The sequence below is a fragment of the Mus pahari genome, chromosome 21 (genome assembly GCF_900095145.1).
Source record: "Mus pahari chromosome 21, PAHARI_EIJ_v1.1, whole genome shotgun sequence".
Classification (NCBI taxonomy): Eukaryota; Metazoa; Chordata; class Mammalia; order Rodentia; family Muridae; genus Mus; species Mus pahari.
Window position 1 is genome coordinate 28,878,413 of NC_034610.1, and position 12,589 is coordinate 28,891,001.

General features: G+C 46.2%; 1 non-coding gene across 1 annotated transcript; it reads left to right on the plus strand.

Moving 5' to 3' along the window:
- Nucleotides 1-2,215: 2,215 nt before the first annotated feature.
- LOC115062857 lies at nt 2,216-2,350 on the plus strand. Its single transcript, XR_003842771.1, has one exon. It is a non-coding gene; the product is annotated as a U8 small nucleolar RNA (small nucleolar RNA).
- The last annotated feature ends 10,239 nt before the right edge of the window (nt 2,351-12,589 follow it).

Genomic DNA, 12,589 nt, shown 5'->3' on the forward strand with positions numbered 1-12,589 from the left:
ATTTATTTATTATTATATCTAAGTACACTGTGGCTGTCTTCAGACACACCAGAAGAGGATGTCAGATCTTATTATGGATGGCTATGAAACATCATGTGGTTGCTGGGATTTGAACTCTGGACCTTCGGAAGCACAGTCAGTGCTCTTAACCACTGAGCCATCTCTCCAGCCTCCAGCCCTCATTTGTCTATTTTAGTTTTGTCCATTTGATATATAGTTTTGCACTTGTGAGAATAAATATATCACTGAAAACGATTTGCCTAAAAATTGTACTTACCCAACATGGGGCTACATAGTCTTATAACGCATTGATGTTCGCTCATAAGCCCCATCATTTTCCTCCTGCTGTCTATTGGGTTTGTTTTTAATGTTTCATTCAAACATGTGGCTTTGATCCTTCTGTCCGTTGCTGCCTTGGCTTGACCCCTTAGCATAAGCCAAATATCAACAAGCAAACCTTGTCCCTGGCTCTCTGGAGAGCAGGACGGCTGATTGAGCTACCCTTCAGAAGGCTGGGGAAAATCATGGGAGAGACGGGGATCACCTGAAGAATGTGAGAAAAATTCGCATGGGAGTTTGTTTTTCTCTTGGACTGAGCAATAGCTCTGGGGTAGTGATCTGCATCCCCAGGGCCCTAGGAGTCAGCAGTAAATCATCGTTATCTGTGTTAGGTTAGCGCGCCCACGGGCCAGCCTGGCTCCTGAGGTTCCGCTCATCCCTTTGAACTTCAGAGTCTCAGAACAAGAATGGTAATGAGCAGACGCACGCTGGAGGTCGAGCTCTGAGGTGCTGGCCATCTGCCTGTCAAGCCAAGACAAGGGACCGTGCCCCTTCACCTGGCCCTTTTGAAGGCACAGTGACAATGGTGACTTGCAGGTTAGATCACTTTTACTTTGGTTTACTTGAATTTACCTGAATATACATTCTAGTTAGATAAATACACCTCTGCTTTTCAGATTTGCTATTCTCTCTAAAGTCCTCCTCCTCCTCCTCCTCCTTCTCCTCCTCCTTCTCCCCCTCCTCCTCCTTCTCTTCCTCCTCCTCCTCCTCCTCTTTTTTTCTTTTTTTTTTTTTTCTTTCTCCTGAAACAAACTTTAAAGTCTAGACTTTGTCAGGTTGATCCATGAGCTTGGGGACTGTTTACACTGAAACCATATACACATTCCAGAAAGCCTGCCTTGTTACTGGTCTGAAACCAAGGTGATGAGCCTCAGTCTCATACAAGAAACATCTGAGAGACCTTATAACCTGTAACCCCCGATCTACTGTAAAAAAAAAAAAAAAAAAAAAAAAAAAAAAAAAAAAAAAAGTGGCACAGAGAGACATCTCAAAACTCACACTGTTCCTGGAGAGAAGGCGCGTTTCAGAGAGAACAGCTGTAGCTCAAGGCGGGAGACGACGTCTCGTGGTGGAAACGTCTCCTCAATGAGGCAGACTGGGTCATCTATCTCTAAACACCAACTTCCCCCTCTAGGGAAAGACAGAATAGCTAGAGTATCTTCAAGAAAACAGTGTGGAAGGGAAGAACAGGATGTCAGTCAATTAATATTTACCTTGCACACACAGAAACCTTGGGTAGAGCTCCAGCATGTCGTATGTATATAGGCAGGTATCTGCAGAGTCCAGGAAAAGGGATCAGACACCCTGAAGCTGAATTACAGGCAGTTGGGAGCCACCCAATATTAGCACTGGGAACTGAACTTGGGTCCTCTGCAAAAGCAGTACTTTCTCTTGACTGCTGAGACATCTCTCCTACCCCCTGCCCTCAAAGAACACATTTCTAAGCGTTGAAACTGACACATCATGCTCATTCGATCAGGGCTGGGTAGCTGCTGCTGTCTGGTGCAGAAGAAAACAAACCTAGAAGCGGAGATGGTTGGCTCTGCCAACCTGCCAGACTGCAGCTCTTAAGAGAGGTCTTCAGAAGTTCAGGCCTGATGCATCCAAGCATGCAAGAAGGGGTGTATGTGCACATGAGAACCCCATCAATCCTACACCATGATGGTGCCTAGACATCACAAGCAAGCCCGACTACCCATTCATGATCATGCTGTGAAGCCAGTGTGGCAGTTCATGCCTGTAACCCCAGCACTCGGGAGACTGAGGCAGGCAGAATGCAAGTTCAAGGCTAGCTGGGGCCTCATCTCGAACCTCATTTAGAATAGCAAGTACCTGACGAGGTCCAGAAGCTCTACCTCCAACAAAAGCAAAGTATACATTATGTGGGGCAATCTTTACGTGCTCTTCCTTTGGGAAGGTAGGTTAGAGCATACTGCTTACGGTTGCCTTAGCCTATGATTATGACTCTGTATAATCTGGATTTAGAACATCCTGATTTCTCTTACCTGATTTCTCTGTGAAAAGAAAAAAAAGAAACGGGTGCATATAAAATTGTATATGCACATATATACATATGCACGTATCTTATTTTTGCATCTGTGAATTTCTTCCCTTTGGACTACTGTAGTGAAATCACAGACAGTGCTTTTCTGATTCTTTTCTGCTTATGACCCATTCGACTCTGCCTGCCCAGCACCCAATACTCTTCTTCTAGAAACCGTACCATACCGATCCTTTGAGAAACCACGTTTCTACCCTCGAGTGACTCTGGTAGGGCAAACTCATCCCTGGATCCAAAAGGGAGCTGGGTCTGCCAGGCACTAGTATTATGTTAAGGGTAGAAATGACATGCAAACCGGCAGAGTATAAGCCAATCTTAAAACTTTGGTGGTGGGGGCTGGAGAGATGGCTCAGCGGTTAAGAGCACTGGCTGCTCTTCCAGAGGTCCTGAGTTCAATTCCCAGCCACCACATGGTGGCTCACAACGATCTGTAATGAGATCTGACTCCCTCTTCTGGTGTTACTCATATACATATAATAAGTAAACCTATCTTTAAAAAAAAATATGGTTGTGGCAGGTGGCAGGGCTTAGAGAATGAAGGGCGATGAATACACCCTATCTGCAGGCTTCACAACCAGAGATCCAAACAACCACGAATCAGAAAGACTCAGGGAAATGAATGGACCTGGCCTGCACATGCGCAGACTTTGCCATCATTCTTGAACAATACCGCAGAACAAGGACGTCCATGGCCTTCGCACATTCTAAAGGACTGGAGAGGATATCACAGATTGTGTGTAAAGACAATATGCCCTTGACATAAGGGACTTGTGTACCTGCAGATCTGGGCATCCTGGAAAGGTCTGGAACCCTCCCTGTGGAGAGGAAGGACAGGTGTTTTATCTCTGAGGCTGCTGGCTTAGTGGGAATGAAGCCTGCATTCGCCAAGTACCACCTGGTAAGAGGCTTCCAGAGCCAGGAGCCAGCAGAAGACAAAGGAAAGTGAAAGATGGAGAAAGCAGCCGTGCCCCCAGGACATGTCTTTAAGCCCCTGGATTCAATCAAGACTAAACCAAACCATTCCCAAAGCTTTTCAGTTCTTGAGCCAATACACACTATTGCTAGACTTGAACTTTGTTCCTGTCGTTTGCCATCTCAAGATACTTAAAATTATAAACATCAAGCTGTCATAGCACATCGGGGGTTAGGAGCCATCATGCCACAGGTTTGGCTGAGTTGTCTTAGACAAACCTAATGAGAAAAAATCAACCTGGTGATAACTCTGTTTGGGGGGTTTGATGTTGGTTTTTCAAGACCTAGTGTCAAGCCAAGGGCCTTAAGTACGTATTCCTGGCAATGCTTGACCACTCAGCTACCTATCCATCTTAGGAATATAGTTCAGTTCGGGCAGTGTTTGCTGGACATGCACTGTGCCTGGGCTCAGTCCTCAGCCTCAAATAAGTGGAGTCTGGTGGAGCACATACAATCCCAGCAGTCCAAAGATGGAAAGGGAGTATCCTGAGTTGGAGGTGAGCCTTGAGCTCAGCCTCGGTGATGTGAGATCCTCTCTCTAAATAAATAAAATGGGTTTCTTTCCAATGGGAAAGGTTCATGGGTACTTGGGAGTTTGGTCTGCTTAGAGATTTTGGTGAAATTTACTTGTTGTCAATAGGTGAAACTAAATGGTTCACTTGATAGGGGTCATTGACCTACATTCCCTAAGTATTGGTCCCTCTGATGTGACTTTGTAAAGGCACACTGTTAAAGCATGCACCATCTAGAGAGAATTAGGGTGGACCCAGACTGACCACTTCTTGCTCTTGTGTTAGTTTGGGCATACTGAGTGTACTGAATTCTCCACTGGAGACAAAGTGTGAAGGACACTAAAATACCATCTTATATCGGGTGTCTAAGGCAACTGGTGGACAGTATCAAACATTTGGAGACTTGTTTCTTCAAAGGGATTGGAGAGTTTCCAACTTCACTTTTAGCAAGTGTGCATATTTAACTTGTATCCAGTTAGAGCAGCAGCCCTCAACCTGTGCGTCACAACCCCTTCCACAAGGGTCGCATTCAGATATCCTGCATGTCAGATATTTATATTACAGTTCAAAACAGTAGCAAAATTACAGTTAGGAAGTAGCAATGGAAATAACTTTATGGTTGGGGGTCACCACATCATGAGGAACTGTATCAAAGGGTCACAGCATCAAGAAGGTTAAAAACCACTGAGTTAGGCTAAGCCAGTTAGAGCCTGGAGCCCTGATACAGTAATTCACTAGTTGGGGGATCTGAGTCTGGGGTACACACAACAGACACAGCTCAGATAAACGCATTATAAGTGCCCCACTCCAGAAACCGGAACACATTCTCTGCAGTTTAAAGCTAGGGGACTTTCCACTGCTATCTACGCGGTTCATGAAATATTCAACATTACAGATCTGCTGCAGACCAGCTCTTCAGAAACATTGCTTCTTCTTCTTCTTTTTTTTTTTTTTTTCCAGTGGCAGAGTGATGGGGTTGGTTTCACATTGTGGAAAGATCACTTTTGATGCTGCCCCAGGGGATGAACTAGGGGAGAGCAGATGGGCCAAGAAGGCGAGATTTAGGACAAGCCATCCGATAAGTGACAAGGGCAGAGGATGTCGGGTTGCAGCAGAGGGTCCCCAAAGGACACTTGATTGGTGGAGTGCCGGGAATGGACTGAGCGTTGGTCCCTCAAAAGATATCTACCCAGAATCGGATGAATGTAGCTTTATGTGGAAAAAGATCCACATAAGATCCACATAAAGCTACTCCAGAGATCCAACTAAGTTAAGGATCTTGATATGAAACCATTCTGCATTAACTATATGCCCATAGAAGAGATGGGGGGGAGACTGTAGACTCACAGAGAAGAGAAAGCTGTGAAGGAAGAGAGGCAGATACTTTTCTCACAAGCCTAGAAATACTTGGAAGCAAAATAACAAGAGGCGTGGATGAGATCTCTGCCATCTATAGAGAGATCACGGTCCTCCTGACAGAGCACATCCAGACTAAGGGTATCAGTGAGATTGTCCTAACAAGAAAACGTGTTAAAATCCCAGGCAACCCCGACATAAGAGTTGGCTGTGTAAAGAGTCAACAAAGGGAACAAGATTTAGGAATGCTGGGCTGGTGAGATGGCTCAGCAGGTAAGAGCACCCGACTGCTCTTCCGAAGGTCCTGAGTTCAAATCCCAGCGACCACATGGTGGCTCACAACCATCTGTAATGTGATCTGGTGCCTTCTTCTGGAGTGTCTGAAGACAGCTACAGTGTACTTACATATAATAAATAAATAAATTAAAAAAAAAAAAAGATTTAGGAATGCTTCGGAAACCAAGAGCTGGCAAAGCTGTCAAAGGAGACCACCCTGAAGAAGAAAACAAGGACAAGAAGAGAGGTATGGAAAATACATACTGGGTTTGGTCACCGGATGCTGGCTCGTGCCCTTGACAACTGGGAATATTGGGTGAGGCTCACCCTAGTTTGGTTTCTATTGCTGTGATAAACACCATGACCAAAAAGCTACTTGGAGAAGAAAGGGTTTGTTTGGCATACACTCCTGATCACAGACCATCAAGCAGGGAAGTCAGGGCAGGAACTCAAGGCAGGAACTGAAGCTGAGACCACGGAGAATGTGACTGGCTTGCTCTCTGTGACCTACTCGGCTTGCTTTCTTACACAATCCAGGACCATCTGCCTGTGGACAGAACCACCAACGATGGACTGTGCGCTCCCATATGAATCATTAACTAAGAAAATTCCCCAATTCCCCTACGGACTCACCTACAAGCCAAACTGAGATAGGCAATTTCTCCCTTTGAAATTCTCTCTCTCTCCAGATGACTCCAGCTTGTATCAAGTTGACAAGGAAACCAAACCAGCATAGGTGCAGTGAAAGAGGCTACAAAGATAAAACACCAGGAATAAGCTTGAAGAGGGGTGGACTGAGAGGGAGGACTTACCTGAGAATGTTCGGGAAGACTTAACCTCGAATGCCAATAAACCACCCTTTCCAAGTCTCAGACTGGAAGGCATTGGAAGAACTGTGTGGGCATAGACAAGTTGGGGTGGTATAGGTTGGATTCATCAGAGGAGGGGAGCAGGAAGCTGAGAGTCTACACAACAAGGATGCTCTTGGTTTTCACACAGGGAGCAAGACTGTGTTTGTTTCTGAAGGCTACTGTAATTGTAAGAAAGCACCACGGGCTGTGTGTGTGACAGCAGAAACGGGAACATAGTCTCTCACACACAAGACAAGCCAGAGCTATGCTTCCTCTGAACCCCCAAAGGAGAATCCTTTTTCTCTTTCAGCCTCTGGTGACCCCAACACTTTTTGGCTTATGGCCATCATTCCAACCTTTGCATCGTTGTTGCTCCCCCACTCCCCCACCCCCACATAGCTGTCTTTTCTTATAAAAGCTCTAGCCACGTTCAATTAAAGCCCACCTAAAATTGCTTCTACCCTCGATTATGATGTGATTGCCTAGTCCACCCCGACAGCCTGCATTTTGTAGGGTGCCCTAAATCTGTGATGTCTGTACATGGCTGTTGAATCAAGACGAGGTCATCTAAATGCCACCCCACTCCCACCCCCACCCCCACCTCCAACCCAATAAGGCTAGCTAGCATCCTGGTAGAAAAGGGCATTTTAACTATAGGCATGCATACGAATGAGTTGAAACAATACAAGGTAACAGTCATGCAGAATCCTAGGAGAGAGCAAGGACCAACCCTTCCCTCAGATCTTCGAAAAGGAGCCACCCTTGCTGACACCACACTGTCAGACTCTCAACTGCTAGATCTATAAGATGACTCACATCTGTCATTTAAGTCATCTATCAAGGCAGCAGTAGTGCATGGCTGCTGGTGTCCCACAATAGCCAAAGGGAATTGGGTTCAGGACCCCTCTCCCCATCTCGAACCCCCTTGATGCTCTAGCCTGTCATATAACGTGGTGAAGGATTTGCATTTGACCTGTATATGTTGAATCTTGTACTGTCTCTGGGATTCTTGGAAGAAGGCACAGTGTAAATGATATGTAAATAACTGCCATGTTGTGTAAGAATTAACAAGAACAAAGCCTGCTCGAGATCAAAACCTTTTCTTTCCTGAATATTTTGATCAGGTTGGTGGAAAGCAGAGAGGTGAAGGTTGGGGGACCACAGGGTTCCCTGCACGAAGAACCCACAGGGGAAAAAAAAAAAAAAACCACATAGGCTTCTGGAACTCTCTCCACATTCCTGGCTCCACTCTCACCTAATTAAAAGAATTAGCCTGAGGCAAATTGGCAAGCCACTGACCTGGTTCTCAGGCCTCTTCCTCTTTCTCTTCCTCTTCCTCTTCCTCTTCCTTCCTGGCAAAGAAGAATCCAAACTCCACGCAGTGATAGAGAGGGCGGGCCCGCAGACACAGCAGTAACCACACACAGGATGCACCAGCAAAGCGGCTCAGAAATCGTCTCTATCCTTTCGGAAAGTGGAAGGAGGAAGCGGCCCACAGTCTTCTCTGGGAGTTGGAACGGAAGTACCCCAAGCACTATTTTAGTGGAAACCTGATGTCTTCACTCCTATAAGCTTGGCTGTGGACCAGTCATCAACTGAGTTATTCCCCTCCATTCCTCGCCCTCTCTCGCCCACACTCTTCTGCTCAAGGAAGCCAGACATGGAAGGTATATGTGGGCCCAAAGTCAGGCCCTTCCTCCTCCCAACTTCCACTCTGCTTTTCCAGTCCCCTTGTCCTTTTTTAAAGTGGCCTGAGAACTTAAAGGCCACATTGAAATCTCACAGGACAATAACAGCATTGACCAGAAGAAGACAGGCTCTACAATTTCTACCAAGAGAGACAAGGAAGCAGGTTTGTAGCCTAGATCCATGTGGCATCAGAATTATGAGCTAAGGACTGACAGCTCACGGCTAAGCGTGCCACATACTAAGACTGGGTTTATTTGGTTTGGTTTGGTTTGGTTTGGTTTGGTTTTTTTATTGATTAAAAAAGGGAGTTGATAAAAGGACATTTAAAGACTTACTTATTTTATTTATATGAGTACACTGCCCCTCTCTTCAGACACACCAGTAGAGGGCATCGGATCCCATTACAGATGGTTGTGAGTCACCATGTGGTGGCTGGGAATTGAACTCAGGACCTCTGGAATAGCAGTCAGTGCTCTTAACCACTGAGCCATCTCTCGAACCCCTTATTTTATTTCTTAATTAGCTTATCAAGTATCAGGTATCTTTATGGCTTTTTTCACACATCCTTCGTGTTGGTTGGTCTTTGACACCACCTCTTCTCTTCTTAAACCTTTCCATTCCAGATAGTTTTCTCCCCTTGCCTAAGCATACCACTTTACTCTAGCTTAACGGCACTTAGCTCAGCTCACCACAACTACAACTCTGCATTGACCCTAGCTCCAAATAGAGTCAAATGACGTTCCTGGGGAAGATGTGAACTGAGAAGTGACGCTATTCAGTGTATCTGGACAGCAGCCATCCTGTGAAGGGATGATTATAGAAAGTGTGTGCAGAGTGGCTTCCATCATTTTTAAGTTCCCTTAATTCTATGCTTTAAATGTAAACGTTTTTATAGCTCGTTTTGGCAAGAGTCTTTACGGCATCTTATATACATTATTTAATTTGAACTTTACCACAAGTCTATAATTAGCCTCATTTTAAACATGAAAGAAAGAGGCTGCAGAAACCATATACGAAAATGCCCCAAGTCAAACAGAAAGATCAGTGGAGAAACTGAGAGGAAAGCCAAGCGCTCCCTGCCCAGTACTCGGCTGAGAGAGCTAGGCTTATAGTTGAGTGATCCCGGGGTCCCAGACTTCATCTTTTCTCTCTAATCTTTATTTCCTTCTTTCTTTCTTCCTCTCCCTGCTTCTTGTTCTTTGAGATGAGAGTCCTCCTTACTATGTGGCATAGGCTGACCTCAGACTCACCATCGGCCTGCCTCAGCCTCCCTCTTAGCTAAAGTCAAGGTATGTATCCATCCGCCATTTTTTTTTTAATGAAACTGATATACAGCATAGATTGCTATGGCCCAGGCACCGTGCTAAGGTGGATGTTGGGTGAACCTTACAGACTGTCTGACCTACCTAGTGAGACTCAAGGAGCCGGCAGACCAGCAGGAAGCTGATAATTAGAGCATTGTGTGTTCAAGGAAGTGGCAGGGTGGTGAAGAGACCCAAAGGCCACCAGGCCACGTAGCCAGCTCAGACCTTGAAAGGCAGGAAAAGCTTCCACGAGAAGTCGCAGCTGGGCTTGATTAGGAATTGTCAGCCAGAACAAGGACACTGGAAGAAGTGCAAACTTCCAGACAGCCATCCCTGCTTCAGGGCCCCACCACCTTCCAGGACGGCAGAGTCAGTTTCTGTTACCAGGGCCTTCTGCAGGCAGCCATTCTCTAGACCTGCCCTCCAAAACCACGCCTTAGGGGAGAGCTCCTCCAGACCAGAGTGGAAGGTTGTCTAATGCCCACGTCCCCTGTTGGCATGGTACTGACATCAGAACTTGGACCCTGTCTCTTAATAGCTGGGACCCCCCCAGTACTCAACCCTGTGCCTAGTAGAGAAAGCCATGTGATTTCACAGGGAAAGGGACTTAGCCGCCACTCCTCCTTTGACACTGGCCATTTCTTCCATCACACCAGGAAGGAAGAGGAGGAACCCTGGGCTTGGGAAGTTACCATACCTAAAGCAGCTTTGGAAGCCATAGAGTTCCCCCAAAGATGTCCATAACGATCTCTCACCACCAGCCCCCAGAACTTAAAAGTTGAAAGCACTGCTGACCAAAGCTCATTCTTCTCTCAGGGAAGACACATCTGGTTAAACCCAAGACACAGAAAATGGGGCCAATCCGGCTGAAACGAGCGGTCTCCGGTGCTTATCTGCTAACTGGGGTGTCTACAGTCAAAGCCATGCTTGCCCTTTCGTGGCGGGAGAAAGGTGCGCAAATGCCTCAGTCAATCAGTGACTGCCGATTGATGACGAGCTGTGTGAAACATCTGGGCCCCTAGGGGAGAGTTTAAGACTAAAGCCCTTCTCTCTGAAAACTCCCAAATGACAAGGGAGATTGTTCGTTCTCTGCATCTTCTTTCTCCCAGATAACTCCTCCCACCATCCTTCTTTGCTTCTGAGCCAAAGTTGAAGGCCAGGATTGCTCTAGTTGGGACGCCACGTGAGAATGGCCACTGTCCAAACCTAAAGCTACCTCCAGCTGGTCTGTTCCAGATGTTTCCCTGCAGCATACCAAATCCCAGAGACAGGGGATCAACCCACACATGGTACCTCAGGGACTCCTGATAAGACTGGCCAAGTGGAATCTCATCTTCATCCGTATGACCCAGCCATGATGGTCTCCAGGGACAGATGTAGCTCTCGATCCAGAACATCCATTGCCAGAGGAAAAAAAATTTTTTTGAAGATTGTCTAATAAAGACCATAACCCAAAGCAACTTAGGGAGGAAGGGTTTATTTGGCTTGCACATTCAGATCACCGTCTATCACTGAGGAAAGACAAGGCAGGAACTCAAGCAGGGCAGAAATTTGGAAGTAGGAATTGAGGCAGAGACCATGGAAGAACACTGCTTACTGGCCTGCTTGTCATGGCTCTTCTCAGTCTGCTTTCTTATTCCACCCAGGACAATCTGTCCAGGGGGTGGCACCGCCCACAGTGGGCTCGGCCTTCCCACATCAATCAAGAAGAATGTCCCACAGATTTGCCTACTAGCCAATCTGATGGAGACAATTCCTCAGGTGCGGTTCCCACTTCCCAGATGGCCCTCACTCATGTCAGGTTGACAGAAAACTGAGCATCACTCACTAAGCATCTATTATGTGCCTAGCACAGTGACTCACTTAATAACAACACTTAAGAAACAAATTAGCATCTTGGATTAGGTTGGTCAGAGAACAGAACTGGCTGGCACACGAATCAGTGATACAGTGTTGCTCTTGGCCTAATGTGCATCCGTTTTTCTGTAACTATAACAATATGCCTGGAACAATGAATTTACAGAAAGAAAGGATTCTGTTTGTTTTGCTTTGTTTCAAGTTCAGCATTTTCAATGCTTCCAATCCAGAAACCCTCGAGCTGGTTGCTTCGGGCCTATGGCAACCCAGCATGATAAAATTGTGGGAGCCAGAGAACAAAAACAAAAAGGAAAGTCCAGGAGCCTCGAAAACACATCTGGGGTACACACCACCGGTGACTCAACAGTGTCCCATTAAGCCCTGTCTTCTCAAAGTTGTACCACTTTCCATTACTAGCATCCAGTAAGGCCCTGGCCTGTAGGATGCTGAACTATAGATCAGTCAGGATCTGAACTGTAGCCTTGTTGTGACCATTATTTTGCCAGCATAGGAAAAGGTCAGTCCTTAAAAGGCACCTGAGTCACTAGACTCCTTCAGTCTAGGAACGGGAACTGTCATGGCAGCTGCTGTGCATGGATGCTCGTCGTCTTGTTACTACATAGATGCTCATCGTCTTGTTACTATAACAGATAACCTTGACAAAAGCAACCCAAGGCAGAAAGGGAGGCTTATTTTGACTCTTGTTTCCGTGGAGGGGAAGAAGGCTGTGAAGTATGAGACAGTTGGTGTATTAGTCAGGGGTCTCTAGAGCCACAGAACTTATGGGTCGTCCCTAATATAGTAAGGGAATTTAGGGTTTTTTTTTGTTTTTTTTTTTTGTTTTGGTTTTGGTTTTTTGTTTTGTTTTGTTTTTGTTTTGTTTCATTTTGTTTTGGAGACGGGGTTTCTCTGTGTAGCCCTGGCTGTCCTGGAACTCACTCTGTAGACCAGGCTGGCCTCGAACTCAGAAATCCACCTGCTTCTGCCTCCTGAGTGCTGGGATCAAAGGCGTGCGTCACCACGCCCAGATTTTTTTTTTTTTTTGTGGGGGGGGAGGGAATTTGTTATAGTGACTTACAGTCTGTAGTCCAACCCCCCAACAATGGTCAGCTGTGAATGGAAGTCCAAGGATCTAGTAGTTGCTCAGTCCCACAAGGCAAGCAGGCAAAGAAGAGAGTGCATCTTCCCTCTCCCAATGTCCCTATGTAGGTCTCCAACAGAAGGTGTGGCCCAAATTAAAGCTGTATACCTGGATCTGAGATTTGCTTTGTCCCAGATGACCTTGAACTTAGAGATCTCCTTGCCTTAGTATCTTGGGATTCATAGCCTGCCAAGATCCAGTTCCGACACTTGTATCTCCCAGCCTCAAGA